Source organism: Podarcis melisellensis, assembly GCF_964234715.1.
Source record: "Podarcis melisellensis genome assembly, chromosome: 16".
Taxonomy (NCBI): Eukaryota; Metazoa; Chordata; class Lepidosauria; order Squamata; family Lacertidae; genus Podarcis; species Podarcis melisellensis.
The window spans coordinates 13612458-13627779 of record NC_138533.1 but is presented as its reverse complement, the minus strand read 5'-3'; the positions used below and the strand labels follow the sequence as shown (position 1 = coordinate 13627779).

The 15322-nt window shown below is 49.4% G+C and overlaps 1 protein-coding gene across 1 annotated transcript in view; it reads right to left on the bottom strand.

Annotated features, from left to right (window-relative positions):
* Nucleotides 1-14851, bottom strand: part of TAGLN2 (transgelin 2) — a 28163-nt gene extending 13312 nt beyond the window's left edge. The window contains exon 1 of the mRNA XM_081892017.1: nucleotides 14705-14851. The gene's annotated coding sequence lies outside the window, so the exon portion shown is untranslated. The remainder of the gene's footprint in view (nucleotides 1-14704) is intronic.
* Nucleotides 14852-15322: the final 471 nt, after the last annotated feature.

Below are 15322 nucleotides of genomic sequence, written 5' to 3'. Positions count from 1 at the left end.
TCTGTTCAAACCAATTAAATAAGTACACACTGCTTTGTTCAGATCAAATCTGAATTCAGGTGTTCAAATTCATTTTGCCCAACACTATATTAGGTGACTGGGCCCGCAAAGTGTGTCGTCACAAGACACCGCCCTTCATCCAAAGATCACAGGGCGGCTCACAACATAAAAATTCTAAAATGAGAACACAAAACACATAATAAAATAAAAGCAAGAACAAACCAATAAACTCCCTTCCAACATTTTAAAGGCCATAGAACAGTCGTGTCCAAAGTCCATTTTGGGGAACTAATCTGGCCTGCTGGCAGTATATATCCTGGGGTAAAACCCTAAAAAAAGTTCAGCAACTTCAATCCTAAAAAGCTCAACCACCTTGGGGTAAAATTGTAAAAAAGCTCAACAACTTTGGTTGTCCCTCACACCTGTTCCCGTCATCAAATCTGGCCCTTTTTGAAAACACAGAATGCCACAGAATGTTCAGCAGCCTAAGGTTATATGGAAACATTTTTGCCTGGCGCCTAAAAAAGATATGTAATGAAGGTGCCAGGGAAGGTTCCCTGGGGAGAGCATTCCACAAATGGGGAGCCACCGCCGAAAAGGCCCCTTCTCGTGTTGCCACCCTTGGAACCTCCTTCAGAAGAGGCACATATGGAGAGAGGTGGTCCGTAGCCAAATAAGGCTTCATGTTGAAGTCAAGAGGGAGGGAGAAAGCAGCAAATCGCAGGTGTTGTGGACAGAGTCTGGATTATTATTCAATTTGTTGCCCACCCTTCACCATGCAGTCCCAGGAATGGAGAGGATAGAAGGGTGCAACTCAGCTTGCAGAAGAGGGCTTTGCATGGTGTTAGACAGAGTTAAAGACTCCCAGGCTGTCCCCGTATCTTTAACTTCAGCTGACCTGTCGTGGTTTAGACTGATACTCAGGTTGCATCCTTTTTGCTTTTCTTTTTTTACAACCTCCTCCTCCTCCCACTTCTATCCTAGACCTCAAAATTAGAGGTTATCTTTAACTATGAGAGAACAAGCATGGCTGCCTTGTTCTTCTCCAGACTAGTACTAGAAACCTTTTTTTCTATCCACCTAATGCAGATCCTACCACAAACAACAGCATCTCTGTGCATGGTTGCAACAAGTCTACCCTCTAACCAAAATTCACTAGGTTAAATGCTGCTCGCTACCTACTTAAAGGGGTTTCAATAGGGAATTGGACCCTGCGAGCCCATTAGAGGGGGCTTAACCCTTTGCCCTCCACTGCAGCCCTGTAGCCCCCCCCCCAGCCTACGCCTGCAATTTGCATTGCCAAAAAGAGTAGATGCATAATGGTTGGGAGTGTGCAAGAGGCAGTTAAGAAATGCACATTTGTCCAAGGCCCTCTTCACAGTCAGATTCCATGTATGCTACTGCCCAGCTCAATTTAACCCTGGCATACATTGTCTAAAGCTCATCTCAGTCCTTGGTGCGCATCTATGTTCAGGGCATGTACTGTGTGTCTGTTTGGTGCTTCTATTAAGGAAGCCCATGGAGGCTTTCCACTGAACAAGTTCCCAGCCCCAGCCTAGAAGGCAAGGGAAACAAAGCTGAGCAAAAGAGAGAGAGAGAGAAAGAGAGAGAGAGAGAGAGAGAGAGAGAGAGAGAGAGAGAGAGAGAGAGCGCTCCCCATCTGATCATCACCTGCAGGCAATTTCCCTTTAGCCCAAGCGATCAGGAAAAAAGTGTCTGGGTGGCGCTGTGGGTTAAACCACAGAGCCTAGGGCTTGCCGATCAGAAGGTCGGCGGTTCGAATCCCCACAACGGGGTGAGCTCCCGTTGCTCGGTTCCTGCTCCTGTCAACCTAGCAGTTCAAAAGCATGTCAAAGTGCAAGTAGATAAATAGGTACCACTCCGGCAGGAAGGTAAACGGCATTTCCGTGCGCTGCTCTGGTTCGCCAGAAGCGGCTTCGTCATGCTGGCCACACGACCCAGAAGCTGTACACCGGCTCCCTCGGCCAATAAAGCGAGATGAGCGCCGCAACCCCAGAGTCGGCCACGACTGGACCTAATGGTCAGGGGTCCCTTTACCTTTACCAAGTGCCAGGTTTGCCTGTCCTTTTGCAGCAACCATTTGCCAAGCAGAGGGCAATGCAGGGTCATGCAGCGGAGGAAAAAGAATGCCAGAATGCTCAAAGATCAGACTCAATCATCTAGAGAGCGCCGAGAGGCCCCACCGGATTTCAGAGCGGAAGCCACCCTAGAAGAGGCAGGCACAGGGCCAAGTTAGCAATCAGGAAGCAAAGGAGGTTTCAGATAGGGACAATTCCTAGAACCGGCAAGGCTTTGCGGGGAGGGAGAGGAGACTCTCAAGGCTTTTCCTGCAGTTAACCTACAGCAGAGACCACTCTGGAGCCAGATCAAGTGTGCGAGCAAGAACAACGTTTAGGAAAGAAACAGGAAACCCTTTCTCCTTCCCAGCCATTAAGAAGGGGAAAGGAGGAAAGGGGGGGGGGTCAACCTGGGGACAGGTCTGTATGCCAAGCAGGCTGTGTTGCTCTAGCCATTATACTGCCCATAGCTCAGGAGTGCAGAACCAGTGGCTCCCAAATGCTGCTGTACTATAACTCCCATCAGCCCTAGCAAGCATGGCCAATGGGAATTGTAGTTCAGCAACATGTGTAGGGCCAGAGGTTTCCCACTCAACTGGTGTAGATTTTTTTTTAAAAAGCCTATGTGCCTAATTCAGAGGTGGGGAACCTCAGGCCGGGGGTCCAGTGCAGCCCCCCAGGCCACTCTGTCTGGCCCTTGGAAGACCACATTTCACGGCCTGTGCTCCAGCGCTTTTGCAAAAGGTGAAAATGTTTTAGTTGCCCAGGCTTAAAATAAAAAATTGCTACCACTTTCTATTGCTCGTTTAACATCACTATACCTCAGGTTACATACGCTTCTGGTTACAGACTTCGCTAACCCAGAAATAGTGCTTCAGGTTAAGAACTTTGCTTTAGGATGAGAACAGAAATCGTGCTCTGGCGGTGCGACGGCAGCAGGAAACCCCGTTAGCTAAAGTGGTGCTTCAGGTTAAGAACAGTTTCAGGTTAAGAAGGGACCTCCAGAACAATTTAAGTTCTCAACCCGAGGTACCACTGTACAGTACTTTAAAGGTTTTAGTTAGTGCTTTTTTCTGAGGGGATGCAGGGGTACGCATACCCACGATGGCGGCCTTTTGTCCATTTACTGTATTTATTTTTCCCAATTTGAACTATAAAGTGGTGGTTTTCTTCAGCCAAAATAAACATTTTTTTAAAAGAAAAAAAGCACTGGTTTTAATTTATTCCTGTTCTTTGTTCATGAGATGATGGTGCTAGAGAAACGCTGTAGATATCTGGACCACTTGAGTGACCAACCAGGCTGTGCAAGGTAGACAAGGATTTGCATGCGCCAGTACTTTTAGGGACTTATCCATAAACCTGCTATAAAGCTACTGTTTGCTTCTGCAGGCAGCCTGCAATCCATGAAGGCAGCTGCCCCATGGAGGCTGGTCCACAAGGGCAAACAGTGTGCTGACCCACCAACCGGTCTGCCTTCTTTCTTACAACCAATCAGGAGCTGCCTCTGTCTGTCACTGGCTCCGGCTTCTCCTATCCTTGGTCTCCCTCCTGCCTTCTGCCCCACCAGCCAACCTCTGTAGATGCCAGCCCACGACCTCCATACACACTGCCCAGGCTTGCGCCCAGAGAGGTCACTTTGGTGCTGCCAAGGCAGCAAAAACAATGCGGGAGGCAGCCGTTACAAGTTACCGGTATCTGCAGCCACAGCAGGCACCGTGATTCCCCAGCGGTTTGACTTCACCCCTAGAGGCAGACTCCATTATCTCTTGAGACAGATGGATACCAACAACCGTGAGCCAAGGGGAACAGTTTTGCTCTAGAGCAGAGGGCGGGTGATCTTGATTCTAGGGGCCAAATGCAGCCCCCCAGGTATCTCTCTATCTCTTGGGACTTTCTCCAGACTATCCCCCTCTTTACCCCCCACTCTCCTGCCAGGCCACACTGTCCTGCACTGGCTCATCTGGAACACACCTCTCATTTTCTGAAATACAGGGAGTTAACTGTATACTGGTAAGAGTTAAAGAGCCAGTCTAGTGCTTAGAGCACCAGACAAGGACCAGGCAAGTCTAGGTTTCGAATCCCCACACAACCCTGAAACTCGCTGGGTGACTTTGTGCCCCTCACTGTCTCTCAGCCTAAGCTACCTCGAAGGGTTGTTGTGAGGGGAGAACGGTGTGCTGGACCAACTTGAGCTCCTTGGAGGAAACATGGAATATAAGTAGAATAAAGCAAGCTGTCAGAACCCCCTGCCAGGTTCATGTTCAAATGCACAGATTTAGATGTTAAAAAGTCTAATCCAGGGTAGGTCAGCCAAGGAAGAGTCTATTACGAGAGAGAGAGAGAACGAACCTCCTCCCCAAAACCTTTGGGGCATCTGGATGAAGCACAAAGGCTGCAGCTGCTGACGTTTTATTGGGCAGTTACACTTATGTAGATCCACCATTCAGTCTCAATTGCGGCTGCCTATAAAACTCTCCCAGCCTCCGATCTCTGCCTGTCATTATGGCTCGTAAATAGGTTGCTGCAAGGCCTTCCTTCCTTTTCAAATAGATGTTCCAAGCCAGTAAAGCTACAGTTTGGTTCAAGCCTGCTCCATTTCAGCGGCACAGTCCAAGATAATATATAAATATATATTGGCCCCAGAAGCAGCTGAGGAAGGAAAGGTTTGTCCCTGCTCTGGCTCCAGATGGGGTGTCCTGCAGCAGCCACAAGCTGCCCCACCTGCAGTATAATATTGCAACCCCAGTTTTCCCTGCCCTGATACGGTGACACATGAGCGAGGCAGGGATGGATGCATCATGCAGACAGCGTCTCTTCCAGGCGAAAGAGCCCACTGAAAACACCCTGGCAAACCACCTCTCCATTTCAGGTTTTGAAGCCAACAGCCAGCCTCCGCCCCAGCTGTTTATTCCGTTCATCCATTTGAATAATAAGGACGGGGTCTTTCTCAGCCCACTCCAAGACTCCGGGACTTGAACCTGAAACCTTCTGAGCATCAAGCACAGGCTAGCAACACCAAGCTACGGGCCTTCAGCCTTGCTTGGAATTTGCTGACCGCACTAAGCTGTCCTTTACCTGTCAGCCCGACAGACACCAAGCAAGCCTGGACATGCTAAATCTGAATGATGCCAGGGGCCTCCTAGTCTCAGATTGTTGCTTATTATCTGGCAGCGCCAGCTCTGTAGGAAAAGATGTGGGAAGATGTGCCAGGTAAGGGAGATTGTGGCAACAGGGAAAAAAGTGCAAGAGTCATTTAAGACTGTGAGTTGTGAGATTCACAACTGTGGCAGGATTCTTTGTGGTGGCACTAGTCCAGGTTTTTAACCAATAAACTGGCGAGGGGTTAAAAAACACACCTTTGGTTAATATATAGCCACCCTAAGGGCTTCAAGTTACACTGAAAAGCAGCTTAATTTTAAGGTAAACACAGCCCTGTGAACAGCAAGGTGGGGGAGATTTGCTGTTGTGTTCTGGTCAGGTCCAGCTTACAGATCTATTAGGCAACTGTTGACTTCTGAGTGTGCCTGTACCCAAAAGGTGTGAACCCTTTGACAAGGCATTTGCCAGCCTCTGCTTTCTCAGCTGTGAAATGGGTGAAAAACTGGGGCCAGTTTAACTGACAGAGCAGAGACACCGCAAAGGAACTCTAACTAAGGCAGGTGATGCCGACAAATCCTGCCATGATGTGCTTTCAAAACAAATGTCCCAGCAGAACAATGAAGTCGCTGAATAACAGGCTTCTGAAAGAAAAAGAGGATTTGATGGAAGTCTTATTGTAACTTTTCCTTTCCAATATGGATACTTCCCAGCTAGGACAGTTAAACATCTGATGGGAGAGACTTTCTCTGAATTAAAATATCTTATAAAACCAGAAGAAGCTTGGCTTTGGTGTGTGTTTAGAGTGGAAAAAATTATTTTACCCATCCTCTGAGTTACCCAGGAGGAAAGGTTCAGCGTCGGAACATCTGCCTTTGCTTGCAGAAGGCCTTGGGTTCAATCCTTGGCATCTCCAATTCGGGTTGGGAAAGACTTCCTGCAGGAGATGCTGAAGAGACGCTGCCAGTCCGTGTGGGCAATGTCAGTCCTTGGCCTGACTCAGTGCCAGGCAGATCCCCATGTTCCTAAAGCCAGCACAATTTATCACACTAACGCAACAGACAGGCTCCTGAGGAGGACGGCCTTAATTTTAATCTGCACACTAGCATTCCTTTTCCATCCACGAATGTCTCCTGGCACACTGTCTCACGTTCCCGACTCTGCCAGTTTGGGTTTTTCTCCCCGAGGTAAGAAGAGAGCATCTTCTTCCAGCCTTGCCCACGCCTCATTACGTACTCAAAGGCTCTCAAAGATCCTGCAAGGTCCGCTGACACAAAACCCATTTCACGGGTCCTTAAAAGGATGTAGAGGCCATGGCTGGCCCTGGTCACGCCACCTGAGAGGCCTTAGACCCAAGGGCTATATGTGGCCCTCCATGCTTCTCCATCTGGCCCCTGAGGCTCTCCCCAGCTCACATGTCGTTTCCCCAGGGCAGACCCCTCCCTGCCCCACCTTCGTACATTCCTCAAAGGTTTGGGCCTGGTTGGAAATCTGTCCCTGAACTCTGACAATGGCAGAGGAAAGAGAGACAAACGTGTGTGAAAGGCTCAGAACAGGCCTACTGAGGAAATTTAAAATCTGCATTCAGCATCCCACCTGCTTTTGCCTCTAGCCCTGCTCACAACTGTCATGTGGCCATTGGAAGCAGTGTCAGAAATTAGCCAGGTGCATTTTGCTCCTGGTACAGGTCTAAACTGCAACCATGTAGATCTCTGAATTCCAGGCTGGTGACCGACGTCTCCATCTCCACTTTCGTGATTTTATTTCTTTAACATATAAAGCAGTGTAGAAATGAAATGAAGAATTAAAATAATAGCAAATCTCACTGGAACAAAATAAATGGCGCCTAGACATTCTAAGAAATGCAGGCTGGAGAAAACCCATGGGGAATCATCAGGCTAGGGCACATTGGAGAACCACAGAGCCAGGGTGGTGTAGTGGTTAGAGCACCAGACTAGGACCTGGGAGACCAGGGTTCGAATTCCCAAGCTGCCATGAATCTCACTGGGTGACCTTGGACCAATTTCACTGAGGAAGGGGAAGAATGATATATGCCACCTTGAGTTCCTTGTAGAAAAAGGTAGGGTGTAAATGCATTAATTATTCTTTTTACACTCCAGCCACTCTGGGCAGCTTCCAGCACATATAAGAATAATAAATAAAATTCTGCAATTATTACAGTATTTTTTAAGGTGCAGGATTGTGCTTCATTCCTCCATTGCCGCTTAACAGCGCAAGCTTCCCGAAGGATGAAGAGAGGAGATAGCCTGAGGAGTCAGGGGTATTTGAACATTTTATTAGCCTGTGTTTCCTCCTCTTTCTTCCCCCCTTCATGAACCTGGCCTAGCCCCAGATGCCGGAGGAGTAAGAAGATCTCTTTTCGCCCGCATTCCAAGTAACAGCTACTTTTCCCTTTTATGTGCAAGAGGCGAGGGAAGTGGCAGTTCTCAAAAGCGTGATTAAGCACCACGGCCAACACCCCAGCTCACCCCATCTCTTGCCTCCTCTTCCAGTACAGATTTTTCTGAAGCCACAGTAGCCCTTGCCAAAAAAGGCACATTTTTTCTCTCTGCAAAAGTAGGGAGGGCAGTGGAAGAGGCCAAAGTCAGGAGCTGCAGCTTATGGGGTCCCGGGTGTGTGTGAAAAAACAACAAACACTTTCCTCATATTTATACAAGGCACTGTTGTAGCAATACAAACTTTTCCTTGCACTCTCGGTCCCGTAAGGCCTAATTTGGGTGGAAGAGGCCACAGACAGGCTCAGCCAGTCTCATACAGGCCTATTCCTCCAGCGTCTTTGTGCCCCCACCCCCACGACCCCCACCAAGCCTCAGGCAACCAGCCAGGTGTCTGTGGGAAGTTCACAAGCAGGGCAGCAAGAAAGCGGTGGCCTTCCCCTGCAGCTGCTCTCTGGCATTCAGGGGTAGACTGCTCTTGAGTACAGAGGCTCAGCTGCCGACAGGTCTAATCAGGGGCATCTTAACCTGCCCCCAACCCCCAGATGTTGAACTGCAATTCTACCCGTCATGGACAGCAGTCAGGGTTGCAGTGTCAGAAACTCAGATAGGTAAGCTAATCGCTAAATGGGTTGATGGGAGTTGTAGTGGAGGAACATCTATCCAGAGGGGACCCAGATTAGCTACTGATGAGATCAGCTACCAAGAATGCTCCTTAGTTTGATCCACCTGGGATCATCATGCAAATCCAGCCTTGCAATCCCTTCGATCAGGGATCTGCCACACAGGGAAGGCTTTCACTGGTGCTGTAGATTTCAAGCTTTCATTTTCTTTTTTACAAATGGTCCTTAACCCTCCCAGAAAGGAAGCCATGGGGTAAAATGTTCAGGTACTTTCCAAGCGGTTTCCGAAATGAGAGAGTGGTACAAATATCTTGTATATGTTTTTCCTGGTAACGAGGATGCTGGCTGTTGTGTGTGCATGTCTGTAAAATCAATACTGTGAGTTCTCCACAGTCAGGACCAGCAGGACACAGCTGGCACCCCATGGTAAGTGCACAAGGCTGTCGGAATCAGCTCTCTCTTTTAATCTGCGCTATTTCATGCTCCCGCTCCCCGCCACCATGGCCAACTATTTTGTGACCGCAGCCTCTTAGCAATACCTCAAAATTCAAACCCCATAGTAGCACAGCCATCTGCAGGTCTGTCTTGAGTCGCTGGAAGACCCCCCCCCCCAAGTTCAGGATGGAGAAAATCGTCCAGAGCATGTGCTGGGTAGATGTGCAAGCATGTTCTTCACGCTAGAGATCCAGGGTGCTTCCAGACGGTCTCTATTTTCAGGCGGGGTTCAAATCACACACCAGCAAATTCAAGTTGTGCAAGTAATTGATTTGTCACAACAAAACTGCTTAACCCAACTTTTAAAAACAGACTTTTTTTCAATAAAGGAGAAAGGGAAAATGGGACAAGAAAGAGCAAATTGACGCAATTGAAAGCTCGCCAAGAACAAACCATAATGAATGCTCAATATATAGCCGATATTTACTAACCTCCCCACAAAATTTGCGCAAACAAATCAGAGGGAATGCTCAGCAAACAGGTCAGCTGGAAGCAACCCAGTTCTTTACACATGCTCAGGAGCACTGCCTGGGTTTAGAAAAGTTTACTTTGCCCATACTTTGCACACACGTGTACCTAGGAGGCAAGGAATTTGTTCCACTTGCCAAAACCTTGAGTAAGGGCTCTGCAGAGGTCATTTCCACCTGTTTGGTTGCTGTTAGAATCTAAAAGGCACCGGATTAAAACCCCACCTTGGCAATAATAATGGAGTGCGGACGGGGGTGGGGGGTGGAATTGAGATTCTCTAGGACCTACACACTCTCCAAGGCAGCAAAGTCAGTTAAACGTTTATTTAAGAAAAGAAAGCCAGGATTTGTGTCTGAGCCACACCTTTTTCCAAAACAAACCAAACCAAACCGCTGATCCTGGAAAGAGGACAGATAACACACGCAGAGCTTGCGGCTCCTGGCTTCCTCTGCTGCAGCCAACTTTAATTATTTTAATCAAGCTCTAGTCATATTTTAGTTTAGTAGAATTAAAAAAAAAATGCTGACCTGCTAGTGACATGGGAAAGGAAGCTTCCCCATTTGCATGGAAGGTAATAAGGAGAGGTGCCTAATAAACATGGGATTCCTGAATTCAGGCCTCTGCCATTTCACAGCAAGGCCTCGCAAGGCCTGCTCTCAGCCACCCCTCCCGTCTCCATTTCTGGAGGTGGACTCAGCCGCTCCACCAATTCCAGGAAGTAGCAATCAAGTTAGCTAATTCCCTTCCTCACTCTCCAGAAGCGATAAGCAGAGACTCAGGTTGTACATTCCAAGGCAGAGGTAGGAAACCTCAAGCCTCTAATTTTCGTGCCCCTGGAATGCAGGCAAAGTAAAGCTCACACCTGTCGCCCACCCACCACGTGTGTGTCCGCCCCCCCCACACATTTGCTGGCTCTGGTATACCAGGCAGTATTAAATGCTTCACTGCCCCATCAGGTGGTGGGATGGTGTTAGGGAGCAGTAGTCCTTGTGTACAGACAAGCACATGCACATATCACTGCACAAAAGGGGGCAAAAACGGCGTTAAAAATAGCATGAAATGGCAAAAATTATACCTCGCAATCCCAGAAGCCTTTGCATCGACCTTTGAGTCCTGTGGAGAGTTGGGAGTTTGAGCAAGGGGACTTGGAGGGAGCGACCATGGTGGGATTTGGTCTTTTTAAATGGTTCTTTTGAGGGTTTCCAGAGGTTTAGAGGGTGTTTGCAGGCTTTTCCAATGGTGTTCCCAATATATGCGATTTCATTTAAAACATACAGTTGCTCAGAAATCAGCCCCCACGTAAATGGGGAGTTGCCTGTTATGTAGAAATCTAACAGCAGAGATAACGTTCGGCCTCACAGCCTCTCCACCACACAGGAAGTGCTGCTACCATCTGTGGAGACTGCAATGCAGTTGCAGGTGGTACAGCCCAGGCAGAGATTTACTGCTTGATTGATTTATGCCATCAGCAACTCAGCCTGTCAAGAGCTGTGCTTTTTAGGCTGTGTTCAACACGCCCCCCCCCCAACACACGCCTCAACCAGGCAACCGCTAACCACAGCAACATAGGCCAATGTGCAAGACACAGACATGCGCACCCATGTTAAAAGGCGAGTTAATAAATCACACAGGCACCCAGCTGTGTCAATCATCCGTTTCCATCCTCGTGGTCACCTGTATGGATCACTGGACAGCTGGGTTTGAGTGCCACCGGCCATTTCAAGATTCCCCACAATGCCCTGGGAATAGCACTACTACCTAGCAGGGCATTGTGGGTATCCAAGCTCATTGCCAACCACCAAGACCCTCGACAGGGAAGCCCACCTAGGGAAGAGCCCTCTGCCCGCCCGGGACGCTTTGCCAAAGGCCTCTTCAGACCCAAAGCCAGCCTTGATCTGCATGACTACAAGTGATTTTAGATGAAGCTCAGGCTCCAGAACCTGAAGGAAAACACCTGAAGGGAAGCCGCAACCCAGCCTTGAAGCAAGAAGCATTATCAGGCACATTCCAGCCAGCAAAAATATTCAGGGCCTTGTGAGGGGCATGGCCTGGGGAGAATGCCAAGGGCTGGATAGAGAGGCTTTGAGGGCCACCATTGGCCCCTCGGCCCAAGGCTCCCCACCCCTGGTTTATGACTTCCTGGGCCCAAGGATCCCATTGCAGAATTGACCCAAGTCTAACAAAGGAAGCTGTGTGTGTACTGGAGAAGAGAAGGCAGGCAAGAAAGAGGGCGGTTTCCTTTTGCTTAAAATTAAAACGGGTCCTATCCCTTATTATCAGGGTGTTCCACACCCATTTCAAACAATGAAGCATCAATTACCAGCTCTATATGTGTGCCAATTGCTTGCATAGCTTTGGGAGACAATGGGGGTGTAGCTGAAAGAAGGCAGCTTCCAGGTCATGGAGGTTTATGGTGTAAGTTAGCCCAGAGCTTATTTTGGGGTGCAGAGGTGTGCCAACTCCAGTTCCTTATTCAGGCTGCACAAAACAAGGAGCCCACTTCAGCCTCAATGTGAGCATATCAAAGACTACAAAAGTCAGGGCACCTATAGAACATTCAATATGCATCTGGAGTTTTATAACTCTCTTCCAGCACCCAAAGCAATTCTGACCTGTCTTATCAGGTTGTCAGCAGTATCCACATTACAGACACAAAACCAGGTTTGCTTCCCAGGTGAGACACAGAGCTGTAGCTGTTCCCAAATGAAAATCTACCGGGGGAGTTCTACACGGGTCTGCTGCATCCACACATTACTTTTACCTTTCAACATCTGAAAGTGTGTCAAGGGCCTTGCAAGTTTTTAAGGCAGAGGCAAGCCCTGAACACTTTTTGAAATGTTGTTAATCAGATCAAGGTTCCACCTAACTTCTCCCTTATTATCTGCTGCTGATCTGTGAAAAAGACATGTCAGAATTCAAAACTGGGGTCATCCGCATGCAAAACAGGAGGGTCACCTTTGGGCCACACCCCCATCCTGCTTACCCTGTATTTGGGAGGGTCACAGAATCATAGAGTTGGGAGGGACCCCTAGGATCATCTAGTCCAACCCCCTGCAATGCAGGAATCTCAACTACGGCATCTATGACAGCAGCCAACATGTAACTTTTGCTGGACTCCGTGGTTCCTCTTAGCCCTGACCATTGGCCCTGCTAGCTGGGGCTGATGAGAGTTGGAATCAAACAACTTCCAGAGGGGCACAGCCTCCCCATGATATGAAAGGTTCGTGAGTTAGGGCCTATGCCAGTGCCTAGCAATCCAGGATACACTGGGCCTTGCAATGGAGGCTCTATTGTGGGTCAAAACCCATGAAAACAATATTCATGGACAAGGCTGGGCTTCAATTGTATGAAAGATACTTCACTCTCCTAAAACCACCTAGTGAGCATGGGGCAAAGAGAGAGTTTTGAAAAGAAAAGGTTCCTTGATCTCAAGCTCATCCTCAGCCACAGTGCTATACCAATGCCATAACCGAGCAGCTGCCGCCGCAGTTGTTCTCTCCTGTGGCAAGGAGTTCCACAAGGTAACAACGGAACCCACACATGCCTTTCTGCCCACCTTGTTATCTCCCACTAGAAAAGTAACTAGACTTCTTCCGTTTCATGACCACAGCCCTGGGGCGGCTGAAATCCTTCCCTAAGGAGTCATCATCAGGGCAACTCAGTCCTTTCCTGCGTAGACTGGAAGCGGGCTCCGAAGAAAACTTCTCTGCCCCCCGCCGCCCGCCCCACCAGTTTCGTCATCCCTACATTCCGACCTCCGTCAGAGATCAGTCGAGGACGTGCCTCAGTTGAAAGAAGCAAAAGACAGTCTGCAAGGAGACATTGCCAAATTGTCTCATTTCCAGGAGAGGGTCTGCTCAGTGATGCGGTTCAAATTCCTCTCTCTCCCCCCTCCTCTCCCCCCCCCTGCATAAATAGAGACAATTACTCATTCAGACCTCATTACTCAAAAGCAGTTGCACAGAGTTAGGAAACCACATTCCCCCTCCGCCTGCTCTATCCCATTGATAACAGATTTTGGCGCGGGTGAGGCAGGCCCCACTGAAAAACCCAGTAGAGAGAGATACCCAAAATTGGAAGGGAGATGTAGCAAATTGGGCTGGCGGGGGGGGGGGGGTTGCAAAGAAGCGCCAAAGAGGGGTGGAAGTACGCTCAGGAGAAACTTCATCCAACAAGTTAAAAACTCCAAAATAAAATCGTATAACGCAGTCCTACATACAGTCAGTAGCAAGCCCTGTTGCTTTCAGTGGGGCTGGCTCCCAAGTTTGGGCACCGATCCCAGCCATGCCTACTCACAAATTAAGTCCCACTGAATTCAAATGGGCTTTAGTCTGGATGAACACTCTTGTCCTAAACATATTTATTTTGGATTAAATTTTGTCAAGTGTACACACACACACACACACACACACAAACAAACAAACACGTGTGTAGGAGTAATCTAAAGACACGTACAGCTGCAACAGCTCAGTCGGTAGAGCACGAGGCTCACAATCTCAGGGTTCTGGGTTCGAGTACTGCATTGGGCAAAATATCCCTGCATTGCAGGGGGGCTGGACTAGATGACCCACGGGGTTCCTTCCCACTCTACAATTCTATGACATCACTTTCAAGCAAGTAGACTAAGGGTCACAGCCACCTAGTTTCTGCTGTTATGGCAGTGAATACCTATAATCCGGTTGATGAAGCAAAGGAGCCTAAGCGGAGGTGACATCATCCCGCAACGCACATGTTCGCACAGGCCGGCGTTTAGATGCGGGGCAAGGCAAACCAAAGGGCCTTGAAAGATGCCTTAGATGCTGCCCACCTAGCTCAGTATTGTCTACACTGACTGGCAGCAGCGCTCTAGGACGAGAGACAGGAGCCACTCCTATCGGGGAAATAGAACTTTCTGAAAGCAAAGCAAATATTCCGCCACTGAGCTTTGGCCGTTCCCCAAACAGAACAGGGAGACTGGGCGGGGAGGGGGGGAAATACATCGTTTACACAGGGTCCCCTTAAACCGGAGCGCCCTTTACCCTAAAACTTCGGAAAACGCACCCGGACTCTTTACTTTCAGACCAGACCTCCCCTGTAGCAGAAAGGGTGGCGATCGATTTGAAAAGACCGCACATAATTAGGGGAAATAGCTCGATATCAACCCTCTTTCTCCCCACACGAAAAGGGGGCTCCAAGTCCCCCCTTTTTTTTGTTCTCCCAAAGCACCCACCCCTGACCCGTCCCACGCCTTAAACCGGGATGGGAACTATTTGGGTGCCGCGGTAAATGAACCACAATTAACTGCACCGCATAGTATATATCCCCCTCCTCTGAAATCAGGACCGAGGCCTCTCTTGGAAACTCAGGCACGGAACAGACCACGCTGAGAGAGAGAAAAGAGTTCACCAGCACATGTGCAGAGCGCGGCGGCTTGGACCACAGCTCCCCGACGGAGCGAGCGCAGCTTAAGGCTGAGCCCCGGCCCCTCTCTGCCGCAGCGTCCCCTTACCTTCCCACCGGGGCGTCGCAGGCGCTGTTGCGAGCGAGACACCGGGTCGATCAAGCCGCGTCTTGCGTTGCGCCTCCACGCCCAAAGCTGGGACTTTTAAGGCTGATGTCAGCGCTAATGAGGGGCGGGGAGGCGGTGCCACCCCCGGCGGAGGGGGGAAGACGGGGAGAGGTCTTAAAGGCGCAGGGCGGCGGTTGGGAGCCGGGCAAGGGGTTTACTCGGGAGCAAGCCCCGTGGGGGATCCACTGGCGCCCTAAGGACCCCCGCTTTGGGGAGTGAAGCGCTACTTGATTGCAGTTTGGGAAAACTTGCTTGCAAGTAATTCGCTCGCGGTGGGACAGTCCCGGGGAGGCTGCCGGTTTATTCGCGAGTAAGTGGTGTTCTGCTTGCAACGTGCTCCCGTCTCAGTTGCAAGCCCGTCTAAAATCCAGAATGAAAATAATAATAACCCGAAGTCCAAACGGGGCTTATTCCCGAGTAAACGTGCACCACGCACAGAAACACTCATTACATACCCCGCGGACTTCCTGAGATCTGCACCTCGCACGCGCGTGCTTGCTCGCGAGTAGGCTACGGTGAATGCGGGTGGGGTTTTGCAGCGGCAGGACTCGATCCTAG